At 37.6% G+C, this 14,654-nt stretch overlaps 1 pseudogene across 1 annotated transcript; it reads right to left on the reverse strand.

The window, feature by feature from the left end:
- Positions 1 to 1,091: 1,091 nt before the first annotated feature.
- On the reverse strand, positions 1,092 to 10,724 carry LOC309647152 (brain acid soluble protein 1 pseudogene; annotated as a pseudogene). The gene has a single exon. The product of its transcript is annotated as a brain acid soluble protein 1 pseudogene (transcript).
- Between the last annotated feature and the right edge of the window lie 3,930 nt (positions 10,725 to 14,654).

Below are 14,654 nucleotides of genomic sequence, written 5' to 3' on the forward strand. Positions count from 1 at the left end.
CTCCTATTTGACAATTTAGACAAAGGCTATGAAATACCTGATGAGCAATTCTTTCAGCAGAAGGTAGGACTTTTGGACACTAGGATTTAGGTACTTTATTTACATGCCACTTATAAACTATTTTATTATGTATAGGCTATTGTTGGTATGAAGTCTTTGGGAAAGAAATATGCTCAAAATGGTAACATTTTACCTCAGAAATGACATAGAACACTTTGCCTTCATGTACATTACATTTCAAAAGAAGGTAGATATTATCCTGTCTTGTATCAAATAACCTTAAGATTTTTTTTTTGAAACTGTAATATAAAACATCTATTTCTCTGGCTCTAATCCAATTTCTTTGAGTGATGTGTAAACCTTAAAATTGTTTGTAGCTCTGTGTCGGTATCCATTACTTTTGAAATGACCCCTACATTTTACATTATATAACGTTTTCCTGTCTTCTCTGGGAATTGCAAAAGATCCTTCATAGACACACTAATTGCTTGTGACATCCACAGCCCTTTTGAACACTGGCGTTTTCTTGGTGAATCAGTAAATACTCTGTTATTTGGAGGACACATTGTTGCAAAACACCTTGCCTGAATCTTGCTTTCTACTTATACAACATAATCACACCAGGCCAAGTTATAGTTTCACTGCTGCCCGGGCATATTGTATTCAATAGAGATTGGGTGTTGCAGTAGCTTCAGAAACAACTCAGTCAAAGTACAAGTAATGATTTCTTTTGTGGGTATATTAATCTCACAGAAACTAAGCATTGCATTTTAGACAATAAGGCTTGCAAAAGATCTCTCAAATCTATATTTTTTAAATGCTTTATATTATGTTCTTCCAAAACACACCTTACTTCATTGACCTTCAAGCACATTAACCTCTGCAGGGAGATTTCTTGAAATCCATATTTTGTGCATAAAATCTCTAATTCAGCATTTAGTGAGTAAATAGTTTGATTGGTGCTAAAACGTCAGCAAATCATCCACTTCTGACAGTAGATGTGCTGAATGACAAAGAAGAGCATTAAGCTTGTCTTAAAAGAAAATGCAGTGTGGCTAAAAACACTGGTACAGGGACTTCCCTGGTGGCACAGTGGTTAAGAATCCGCTTACCAGTGTAGGGGACACGGGTTTGAGCCCTGGTCCAGGAAGATCCCACATGCTGCGGAGCAACAAAGCCCATGTACCACAACTACTGAGCCTGTGTGCCACAACTACTGAAACCCTTGCTTCTAGAGCCCATGCTCCGCAACAAGAGAAGCCACCACAGTGAGAAGCTCATGCACCGCAATGAAGAGTAGCCCCTGCTCGCCGCAACTAGAGAAAGCCTGCGTGCAGCAACGAAGACCTAACACAGCCAAAAATTAATTAATTAATGAATTAATTTTTAAAAAATTAAAAAAAAAAAACACTGGTACATCCAAGGCAAATGTTCAAAAAATAAGCACTCTTTAACACACCAATATCTGATTTACAAAGATTCCCAAATGTAAATCGTAGGTTGCAATCTGTCACCAGCACCATTATGATACTCAGCTCTGTTTTCCACCACCCTGGCTACAGTCTCTAACTTTTCCTTCATGGCCATGAGATAAATACTCTCATTTCCCCAACCTCTTCTCCCCACTCTCCTGTTTCTTGCCTTTCACCCCTCACAGCTGGGTGAATTTGAAACAGGTCTTCTTTTTTCTTAGTGGGAATATATTTAACATATAAACATTGTGTGAGTTTAAAGTGTACAACACGTTGATTTGATACATTTCTGTATCGCAATATGATTGCCCTTATAGCATTAGCTAACACCTCCACTCAAGAAATAATTATCATTTCTATTTTGTGGTGGGAATAATTCACATCTAGTACCTTCTTAAGTTTGATGTTTATAATATGGTGTTGTGGTCTGCAGTCACTGTGCTGTGTGTTACATCTCCAAGACTTAGTTATCTACTGGTTGTATGTCAGGCCTTCTTTCTGAAGTGTCCACACACCCTCATCTCTCTCCATCCCTTCCTTCAACTCTTTCTCTATTATTTCAGAAATTTTTCATACTCTTTTTTCTTCTTACTTTGTTCCATTTATGTGTCAAATAAAAAGACTATAGCCAAGACTGTGAAGCATAAGTGTAGCATCCATGACATCACTAAATCAAGGGAAAGGAAAGCCATATATTTAGACACAAAACATGGCATAATAAGGGATCAGCACCTCAACCGCTGAGCTCCTTGAAACACCCACAAAGGCTTCTCTCTCTAACTTAATGTCATATGTTCTTCTGGTTTGACAAATTTGCTTCTAGTGCTGACATTCAATTAAATTCAAAACTATTTCTTACCTATTTTCAAGTTTTCTGTTTTGTGCTTTAGCACTATACATGATGGCTTTCTCTCTCTCTTTTTTTTAATTGCAAATATATAGTGACTAATTTCACTGTACTAATAAGGCTTTGCAAGCTTTCAAATTAGTTCCATCACATTTGGGATATTTTTCCTATCAACAGACTCACTCAAGATGCAAATTAATGCCTCTTTTGTGACCCACTGTAAGTTGACAACTGTATGAGTATTTTCCCCACAGACAAACCTCATCTATCTGATACTGTAACTAAGACCAAGAGTTGCTCATTTGGGTTCTAGATTTCCTGCTCTCAAAATGGAAAGAGTTAATAATTTCAAAGATTTAGAATTCTTTAAACCCCTTTCAATTTATTTTCTCTTCCTTGTCACCATGTAGGCAAACCAAATGCTCTAAATCTACTTAAAAGATGATACTTCATCAGAAATCTTGAGGTTTGGGGGAGGGAGGAGATATAGTTAACCTGGTGAACCTAAAATTTCCCGTTTTATAGCACATGTCTCTGTTCAACATTTTCCTTATTCACTATCTGCTTCTTTTTTTTCTTTTCTACTAAGCAGTGAGCACCATGAGAGCGGGGATCTTATGTATCTTGTTTTCCCCAGTGTCCCCAGTACCTAGAACTGGCATAAAGATGATATTCAAGAAACAATTGTTGAACAACTAAAATATTTAATTAGTCAGTTAATGATTTTGATTATTTAGCTTCTGGTTGGCTTTGCCTTTGCTTATTCATCATTTTAAAAAGAAAAGAAAAAGAAAAGCTGAGCATGTGTTTATGGTAGACTTAGAATCAGAAATTAGAGCTGAAAGAGATTTTAGAAATTATGTTATTCAACATATTAATTTTATAGCCAAGGAAACTAGGTTCCAATAGGCCAGATAATATGATGCCCAAGGTCCATCACAGCAGGATAATATCCAGGCTCCTGTTCTAACCCTTAAACCACTGATACCTAATAGAATTCGGCCTCCTTGGGGCAGATAGCTTATCTTTCCACACCAAGGAGCTATTTGGGGGATCCTTGGTATGATCTTGTTGGTTCACCAGAATATATTTACAAAATCTCTATTTACAAAACAAAACAAACGAAAAATGAGATAAAACATTTTTGACAGAAGCAGAATATTGTCCCATATTATTTTCATTTTGCCAACAAGTTTTATGACCTGGAGACAGCAGTTTGTGGGAAAAACACAAGCACAGTCACTGCCATGTTTACTAGCCTTGACTGGGTCTCTGGGTCTTAGACATTTCTGAGTGTGCGAGAAAACTTGGAGCCCAAACATGTATGCATAACATATTCCAGTAGACAAAGTATTTTCATGGTCATTGTCTCACTTCCTCTTCACAACCACCCTGTAAGGTATCAGGGAAGATATGCTAAGTTTACAAATGAGGAACCTGAAGGTGAAAGTAAACTTCTCAAAGTCACACAGGTAGTGGATGTTAAGAGCCAGAATTGGATGTTAAGAGACAGAATTCAGTCCTCCTACCTCATGACAGTTCAATGTATTGTTTTCACCAGTACAATGCATGTACTTTCTTGGTCTCAAGTTGTCTTTTTTTTTCCTGAATTAGGGGGATTTAAACCTACCTTCTATCTACCTATCCCTCCTGTCCCCAGATCAGGATCTGAGCTCTTGGCTAAGAGGTTTATATGTTAATTCTTCATTTTTTGTTTAAAAAAGATAATAATAATTTGCTCTCCTTAGTGTTCTTCACAGGGAATGCATTTTTCTTTTTATAAGTCTTCAAATGGTTAATCGACAAATGTCATAAACAGTAGAAGAATATACAGCCTCAAGACTCTGTGATTTCAAGGTATCCACTCCAGAATACACACTGTGCTTTCTCCTCCTCTCTCCTCCTTCTGCTACCCACAAACATATATACACATTAGGATGATGCCACACTCCCTTTCCACCTGAAAATTTCATAATGCAAACTGTGGATTAGACTAAAGCAAAGATAATAGAAGCCATTTGTGGGGCCTAAGTGGAAGATCATAGGGAGTAATACCATGAGAAAAACCTTGTTGAGGAGGGTGAGGTGAAGTACGATGGCTGAATCGTGGAGGGAAACTCTGCCAGAAAAGGAATATCCAAATAGGGGGAGCCATAGGAGATGCTGAAATAGGGAACAAGTTGCTGAGAATAGAACGAAGGTAGAGTAAACAGTGAGTTACCCCTTGTTGCCTCTGATAGTTTCTCAGCAGTAAAGTGTTGAATGGGTGCTCCAGTTGCTGAAGAAAACAACTAGAGAAAATTGGTGAGAAGGCAAATTGTGTCTTCAGTGTCTTCTTTAGTCACCCAAGGCACAGATAGCTCATCTCCTCGTGTGGTCATGCCCATGGCTGGCTGCAGCATGGCAGGGCCTGTGGGGCCTGGGGCAAGAGCACAAATAGAGGCCCCCCTAACTGTGTGGTCAGCCTCAATTTTCCCACTGCCCTCCTGTGGGCCTGGGTGCATCCGCATGTCTAGGCTCCATTCACCCCCCCATGCACACTCTCCCCCCATAAACAGCCACACACTGCCTACCCCTTAGATCTATGGGTGCACACACACTTAGTGTCACAGCCCACTCTCGTGAGGACATGTTGTGGTCTTAAAAACTAGCTCACAGGTTTAAGCAGAAATTTGGCGGTCCCAGTTCCCTAGAGCATGGTCTAGAAGAGGAGGCTAGGCACTGAGTGGGCACATCCCTGCAGCCATCTCCTCACTGTCTCCTGTCCCCAGGAAGAGCAGCCAGCAGATGGCCACTAGTAGTGTGGGGCCAAGGCAGGACCCTGTCTGCTTAGGTTTAGGGGCAACATTGTAGCTTGGAGCCATGGGCACTAAGAAACCAGTAGGATGTTTTACAGGTTCAGAAATCCTGAAGTCATCTTCGCAAAAGTTATGACTGCTCGATTTCTGACCCTGCCCAGCTCCCTACTGATGCAATAAGAAACAAATATCATAGAAATTGTGTAGGATGGAATTTTCTGGCAGTCCAGTGTTTAGGACAACACAGTTTCACGGCTGAGGGCCTGGGTTCAATCCCTGGTCGGGAAACTAAGATCCCACAAGCCCCACAGCGCAGCCAAAAAAATGAAAAATTTAAAAAATAATAAATAAAGTCTATGAGGGAAATTAAAAAAAAAAAAAAGAAATCGTGTAGGAGGTAGTTAACCTGCAAACAAGTAGATATCTTTTGAACTTAGCCATGGAATAAGGCATAAATATAGCCCCAAAATTAAAATACGGTTTTAGACAATCACAGTCTAAACAAAATAATTTCCCCTGCTTTATTATCCTATGCTTCTACTTTATATTAAATTAAAGAGAAACTTTCAACTTTGCATTGTAGAACAATTATGAGGACAATGGGTGCTTTCTTTGCCTCTTCCCTGGAGGCAAAGGCATAAAGGCATAGCTTTAAAAAGCCTATTTAATTTGTTTGTTAGTTGGAGGAATGGGTGTTATTTAATCTAGTTTTGGGAATGCTAGATAATATCTATGTTCCATTGCTTGTACATGATGCTGTCCAATTAATTCCTCCCAAGGACTTTTATACAAGACTCTTCAGCCCAAAACTTCTGGCTTGAAACTTTTCAAGGTCTTTGGGGTGACCATTAGAGAAGAACACGCTTAAGAAACTATCATCTTCTTTTATTCTTTCATCCTGGTAGGAAGCTGTGCTCTTCTCAAAGGTTAATGAGGTTGCAGAACCTCAGGGAGTGTGGCCAGGACACCCATTTCAATTGCTCTCACGTGCTTTTCTTGTTTAATTTTTGGAAGCACAGTCTGGAGCCTGTGTTCCGAGCTGCTGCCGCTCAGCCCACGAGGGCTTCCTTCAGAAGCTGGTTGGACCCAGAAACAGTCAGACGCCTGTGGAATCTTTAAACACTTTTCTGACAGAAGGTTTGCCCATTTCTTCTCCCGGTGCTCATTTTAAAGTTAAGCACATGAACACACATTTTTTGAATCCCAAAGAAGACTTTTAATTGATTCCCTGAATATTTTAAGGTCTATTAATTCCATTAATGTTGCAAATACTGCAATTCATTCCAGCTGCTGTTCTAATCACATTCATTAACAGGCTTATTTTTACCTGCCAGCTAATATTTTACATTGCATCAATAAATCTTCAGCTTTCTAGCCAAATTGTGTACAAAACATAATGAACTGCACAACCTCCTGATTGTACCACAGGGGTTGGGTTAGCCAGCATCCCTCCTTCTGAGGGGGGCTAATCAGGCATGAAGATAAAGGTGAACGACTAAAGAATGCATATACTACTCATTTGTGACATTACAAATGTAACACGGGATTATTTCAAGTACAGGTTTTTCTTGCATAGTCTATTCATTTAATTTGTATTTTATATTATAAAAAGTGTAAATGGAACATAACCGGTCACTCAGATATAGGTGAAAGATCTTATAGTAGGTTAAAATAACTCATATACCAATGTTCTCTATGAGACACAATTTTTTTTTTTTTCAGTAATGATGTTTAGTTTGGATGTATCCATTTATGGTAACTTTCTCCATTCTTGTGGACTGGCATTAAGCATTTCTGAAAAAAAATGGCCCAGAATAAGGTGTGTAACATGTGTCAGTAAAACGTAGAACAAGTAAATAATCCACATGGTAAACCAACTGAGTATCTTGGGATCATTTGCTGACTCTATGTGCACTGAAAGAAGAGGAAGCAGAAAAGCTCATCGACAGAGTTCAGAGCTAGATCTCTCCAGATGATTGGTAAATATTCTGTCATTAAATGACAATTCAGAGAAACGTAGAATCACAAGCAAGAGACCACATGGACGTGACTCCTAGTTTTGTTGCATACAAGCTGTGAGCTTGGGTAAGTTAATTAACCTGTGTGAAATCTACATTCTTCTTATACACTATGAAATAAAATCCTGCACATAAGGAACTTAAAACAGTCCCTGGTGTATAATAAGCTCTCTAAAAATGTAAGCTAAAAAAAGTTGTATTTTGCATTCAACTACCATTGTTTCTCTTAAATTGGGTTTTATATCATAATAAAAGCCAAAAATCCTTCTACCAAAGCCCTAGTTAAATCACTTGACTCCCACCTTGTTACCTCTTCATAAAAACCCACTACCCTTCTGATATCATCACTTCTACTCTCACACTCATTTAATTCCAGCCATCCCGGCCTCCTAGCTGATATTGGAAGATGTCAGGTACAATTCTACCTCAGAGCCTTTCTATTTACAAATAGAAAATACTGTGTCTACAAATACTCTTCTATAGATTTCTTCCTAGATTTCTTAACTCCTGTAGATCTTTGCTCAAACCTCAAGGTCTTCACTGATCACCCTCATTTAAAATTTCAACCATGCTTCCCAACATTTCATATCATCCTTCCCTGCTTTGTTTTTCTCTGAAGTATTTATCATCATCTGATATACTATATGTTTTGTTATTTATTTTTATTTTGACTGTCCCCCCAATAGCAATATAAGTTCTGTAAAGATAGGATTTTTTCTGTTTTTGAAAGTAAAGTAAGAAGAAAATAGTAAACATGAAACACAGAAAGTCAGAGAAGCAGTGCTTATAGAATTGAGATACAAGGCAAAAAATAGCACAAAAGTTGAGAGGGTAGTAAATGGAGTTAAAGTATTTCAAGATCATTATAATGTCAAGAAAATGGCTAAAAGAATCAAGCAATATTAGTTTTTGATAATTTAAAGATGCACCTTGTATTCTTCAGGATAACCACGAAAGAATAGTAATTGTATGGCTACCAAGCTGATGTTGATTGGGGGGAGGAGAGCAAAGATAGGATATTAAGAAAAATCTACAAAAAAAACAAGGCAAGAAAGAAGGAAAACAGCATAAAGAATGTTAGGTTAATTGGAGATGAATATAAAATAGGAGATTTAAACCCAAAATATCAGTAATTATATGCTCCTATTAAAAGACAAAAGTGGTCATATTGAACTTGTAAAATTTACTATTTGCTGATTATAAATAATACATCTCAAAATAAGGAACAAAAAGTTGAAAATTAAAGGGTGGAAAAGATACAACTTGCAATCTTTTTTATTTTAATTGTTTATCTTTATTACTGTTGCACCATTTATACAATTGCATATAATTTCAGTGCATCTGTTGTACATTTTTTTTTTGTTTTCTGTTTTTTTTTTTTCCATTTTCTAATGAGTGGTGTGTTGGAGTTTCTGACACAGGATGGAAGAGAAAACTGGAATTGCAATGAATGCAGACTTTTTTTTTTCATTTCCACTGACCAGTAAACAGAACTACAGGTACACCCAACCATGGACATACATTAACTGGTCATGAGAAATCTAAGGAGGCTAAGTAGGATGAAAGAATGTTTGTTACTCCCAAAAAGACCTGGGAAGGAAGAATGGAGTATTGGCATCAAGACACATGTGAACAGGCTAAGCAGGCTGTCTGAAAGTTGGCATTCATCCACAACATTAAAAAAATTTCAAAATAAGAAAGGCTGTAAATGAAAAAGAAAACAGAAAATGTTGCCTTCATAAACATCCGATTGCCTCAGCACAGGCCCTGCGGGCAGAATCAAACACATCACTCCCAACTCCCCTTGCAGAAGACAAGATGTTCGGATCTTAGTGGTGGAGTGCATGTAACAGCAGTTCAGGTACAAAAGATGTACTGTACTTTCAGACATTGATCTTTAAAATCCAGGACTGATTGGTAGAGTTGACTGAAAGTATATTAGGTATTCACCCACAAAAATACTATTTGGATTCTCCCAACACCCTACCTCCCTTGATGGGACCACATGCTTGTTCTTGGGCAATACATACCATTACTTCCAATTTGAAACAAGTTAGTATAGGAGAGAGACAGAGAGACAGAAAGACAGAGAAAGAGACAGAGAGACAGGTTGTTGTTAAGCGGTATTCTTCGTTCCATTGGTTGTCCTTCTTACTCTTTCCGTTTGATCGGAATTAGCTGCCGGGGTCTCGGCAGGTTTGACCTCGTCTGTGGGGGCTGCAGGGGCTTGGCCTTGGGCATGGAACTGGGTGCTTCCGTGGCTGCCAGTGTCTCCATGGAGGATGGGGCAGCCTCAGTGTTGCCGGGTTTTGAGTCTGAAGATGGGGCCCTGTCACTTTTCGTCTCCTGCGCGGCAGGAGCTGCAGGAGCCTGAGGCTTTGTGGGTTCCTCTCCCTTCTTGCTCTTGTCATCCTTGGTGGGGGCCAAGGACTCCGCAGCTCAGGTCTCCGAAGCTTTGGGGGCGTTGCCACTTGCAGCTGGCCGGAGGCAGCCGCCGGCTCCTGCTCAGCATCGTTTGGGGGCTCTGGCTTCTGCTCAGCTCCCTCTGTCTGCTCTGGCTCTGCCTTCAGAGTGTCTTCCTTGGCCCCCTCTTTGTCTTTCTCACCTTCCTTGTCTTCAGGCTTGTTGGCAGCATCCTAGGCATCCTTCTCCAGCTTCTCCTCCTTGTCCTCCTTCACCTCTGGGGTCTCTGCAGCACCCTGGGTCTCATTGTCCTTCAGGGTTTCCTCCTCTTCCGTCCCAGCTCCTTTGGCCGTCTTGTCTTTGTCCTTGGCCCTCTCATCATTCACATTGTACCCCTTCTTCTTGCTCAACTTGCCTCCCATCTTGGAGTTCGGGTCTGGGTGCCTGTGCTGCCCTGGGTTGCTGGCGGAGGCTCTCTCCCTGGCTCTATGGTGGAGACTGGAGCTAGGAGTGAGTTGGAGTGCTGCCACAGCCATGGTCACCACTGACACTACTGCCGCCCACAACTTGCAATCTTAATGATTGTTTAATACAAAAAAAGCTAATTAAACTATACTAGTGTCAAAATAGATAAAACACATAACTAGAGACAAAGAGGTAAACATAAGAAAGGGTTGGGCTTCCCTGGTGGCGCAGTGATTGAGAATCTGCCTGCTAATGCAGGGGACACGGGTTCAAGCCCTGGTCTGGGAAGATCCCACATGCCACGGAGCAACTAGGCCCGTGAGCCACAACTACTGAGCCTGCGTGTCTGGAGCCTGTGCTCCGCAACAATAGAGGCTGCGACAGTGAGAGGCCCGCGCACCGCGATGAAGAGTGGCCCCCGCTTGCCGCAACTAGAGAAAGCCCTAGCACAGAAACGAAGACCCAACATAGCAATCAATCAATCAATAAATCTTTAAAAAAAAAAAAAAAAAGGGTCAACCATTTTAATCCTTTCTTAATTTGTGTTTACCTAATATCACAATCTCAAAATATAGAAATAAACTATTAAAATACAAGGAGAAGTAGAAAAGCCAATAATCATAGTGGAAAACACAATCACAATTTTCTCAGTAAATGACAGAAGTAGAGAAAAGATCAGTAAACATTTGAAGACCTGAACAGCATGATTAATAGACTTAATAGACTTTAATTAATAGACTTAAACTAATTGACTTGTAGAAAACAGTACCCAACAACTGCAGAACACCCATTCTTTTCACACACACACTATGCATTGTTAAAAATTGACCATATGCTAAGTCATCAAGGAAACTCAACAAATTTCAAAGGATTTTAATGATCAAAATATGTTCTATAACTACAATTCTATTAAACTTAAAATCACTAACAAAAAACCCTAGAAAATCTCCATATATATATATGAATTAAAAAGTATACTTATTATTTGACTAACTTATGATAATCAAAATATTGTGGAATGCAGCCAGGCCCATTCTCAGAAGGAAATGCAGGGTATTCATTACAAAAGAAGAAAAGATGAAATCAAAAAGCTAAACATCTGCCTCATGAAGTTAGCAATAGAACAGTGAAACAAACCTAAATAAAAGAAAAGAAACTGAAAGATAAGAATAGAAACTGATATAATAGAAAACATACATAAAATAGACAGGATTGACAAGACCAAAAGTTGTTTCATTATAAGAAGCAATACATTTGAGAAACCCCTCCAAGACACAGATCAAGAAAAAAAGAGAAAAGCCACAAATAATCAATTTAAGCTAGAAATGGAGAACATCAGAAGATATTTTTAAAAATGACAAGATAATATTGTGAAAAAGATCTTAAGAAGATATTGTTGAAACTATAACAAAATGCTCACCAGTCCTTTTCAAAGTTGTACTGGCAATCCTTGTTACTGTAATAAGACAGGAAAATTAAATGAAAGATACATAGATTGGGAAGAAAGTCATAAAACTGTCTTTGTTCACAAATGACATGATTGTCTATGTAGAAAATCTCAAAGAATCAAAAAAAAAAAAAACTTCTGCAACTAATAAGCAATTACAGCAAGGTTGCAGGATACAACATTAATATACAAAAGTCAATTGCTTTCTTATAAACCAACAATGAACAAGTGGAATTTAAAATTAAAAACACAATATCCTTTACATCAGCACCCTCAAAAATGAAATACTTAGGTATAAATCTAACAAAATATGTTCAAGATTTATACAAGGAAAACTACAAAACTCTAATGAACAAAGTCAAAGAACCAAAGTAAATGGAGGGATATTTCATGTTCATTGATAGGAGGACTCAATGGTATCAAAACGTTAGTTCTTCACAACTTAATCTACAGATTCAAGGCAATCTCATTCAAAATTCCAGCAAGTTATTTTATGGTTATTGACAAACTGATTCTAAAGTTTATGGGAAGGGGCAAAATACCCAGAATAACCAACATGATATTGAAGAACAAAGTTGGAAGACTGATGCTACCCAACCTCAAGACATTATAAAGCTATAGTAATGAAGACAGTGAGGTACTGACAAAAATAATACACAAATAGATCAATGGAACAGAATAGAGAGCCCAGAAATAGACCCCCATAAATATAGTCAACTGATCTTTGACTAAGGAGAAAAGATAATACAATGGAGCAAAGATAATCTGTTCAAGAAATAAATAGTGCTGGAACAACCAGAGATTCACATGCAAAAAAACAAACAAAGAAAAAAAGAATCTAGACACAGACCTCTCTTTCCAAAACTTAACTCTAAATTTATCATAGGTCAAAATGTAAAATGCAAACTATGAAACTCCTCGAAAATAGCATAAGAGAAAACCTAGATGACTTTGACTAGGGTGATGCCTTTTTTGATGTAACACCAAATGCATGATCCATGAAAGAAATAGTTGACATGCTGGGCTTTATTAAAATTAAAAACTTCTTCTCTGCAAAAGACAATTCAAAAGAATTGGAAGACAAGCCAAAGACTGGGAGAAAATATTTGCAAAAAATAGAACTGGCAAAGGATGGTTGACCAAATATTTTGTTAATGAAAATATACAAAGAACTCTTAAAACTCAACAATAAGAAAACAACCAGGTTAAAAAATGGGCCAAAGACCTTAAAAAACACCTCACCAAAGAAGACATGTAGATGGCAAATAAATATATGAAAACATGTTCCATATCATATGCCATCAGGGAAATGCAAATTAAGACAAAAATGAGATACTACTACAAATCTTTTGAATGGCCCAAATCTGAAACACTGACAACACCAAACGCTGGCAAGGATTTGGAGCAAGAGGAACACACATTTGTTGCTTGTAGGAACACAAAGTCATACAGCCACTTTGGAAGACAGTTTAGCAGTTTCTTACAAAAGTAAACATACTCTTACCACACAATCCAGCAGGCATGCTCCTTGGTATTTACCCAATGGAGTGGAAGACTTATGTCCTCCCAAAAAAACCTACACATGGATGTTTATAGCAGCTTTATTCATAATTGTAAAAACTTGGAAGCAACCAAGATGTCCTTTGGTAGGTGAATGGATAAACTGTGGTGCATCCAGACAGTGGAATATTATTCAGTGCTGAAAAGAAATGAGCTGTTAAGCCATGCAAAGAAATGAGGAAAACTTAAATTCATATTACTAGATGAAAGAGGCAAATCTGAAAAGACTACATACCGTATGATTCCAACTATACGACATTCTGGAAAAGGTAAAACTGTAGAGACTATAAAAAGATCAGTGGTTGCCAGGGTGTGAGGGTCAGGGAAGGAATGATAGGAAGAGTACAGCGTATTTTTAGGGCAGTGGAAATACTCTCTATGATACTATAACAATGAATATATATCATTCTACATTTGTCCAAACCCACACAGAGTATACAAAAAGTGAACCCTAAGGTAAACTATAGACTTGGATGATTATGATGCATCAATGTAGGTTTATCCTTGGTAATAAATGTACCATTCTGGTGAGTGATAATGGAAAAGACTATGCATGTGTGGAGGCAGGGAGTATATGAAAAATATCTATACCTTCCTCTACATTTTGTTATGAAACTAAAAATGCTCTAAAAAATAAATTATTTAAATATATATAGTGAAATGCACAAATCCTAAAAAAAACGAAGAAATAGGAAAGTAAGAATAGTCCTATAATTATTAAATTTGTTAAATCAGTAAATAAAAATCTTCCTACCAAGAAAACTCCAGATCCAAGTTTTATTGGTGAAGAAATAACTACAAATCTATACAAGCCCCTTAGAGAATATAAAAATAGTTCATTTTTATGAGACTAGCATGATCTTGACGCCAAAACCTGTTAAAACCATTATAAGAATGGAGAATTATGGACCAATCTCATTCATGAGCATAGGATTCCAGTAATACAAGACTCAGTATTACAAATATATCGGTTCTCCATTAGATTTTCTATAGAGTCAAAGAAATCATATTTAAAACCCCAACTTTTTTTTCTGAGGAAACTGACAATCCATTTCTAAAATTATATGGAAATGCAAGTAGCTAAGAATATGCATGCTCTCTTCAAGATAAACAAGATGAAAGAAGTTGCTCCACTAGATAGCAAGATTTATTATAAAGCTACTAATTAAGAAATATGATATTGGTGACAATTTGACAAATAGACCAATGGAATAAAAAAGAAAGTCCAGAAATAGATCCATAAATATACAGTCACTTGATTTATGACAACATAACAATGCAACCAGAGGTAAAAGGATAGCCTTTTAAGTAAATGGTGCTGAGTCAGTTGGATATCCTTGTGGGAAAAAGGAAACTTGACTCCTACCTCCTGCCAAGCAAAATATCAATTCCCAGAAGATAAAGGCAAACAGTAACACTTTAGGATATAAGAGAATATCTTCATTACATTGAACTAAGGAAATATTTTTTAAGCAACACACATGCCACAAAGAAAGAAAAATTACCATAAAGGGAAAGTCTTTGAATTGGACTACACTAAAACTAGGAACATTTTTCATCAAAAGATAACATTAAGAAAGTGAAAAGGCAAACCATAGATTGGAAGAAAATGTTTGTTTTATATCCATAAAACCAACAACAGGC

Source organism: Balaenoptera physalus (genome assembly GCF_965194825.1).
Source record: "Balaenoptera physalus genome assembly, chromosome: 17".
Lineage (NCBI taxonomy): Eukaryota > Metazoa > Chordata > Mammalia > Artiodactyla > Balaenopteridae > Balaenoptera > Balaenoptera physalus.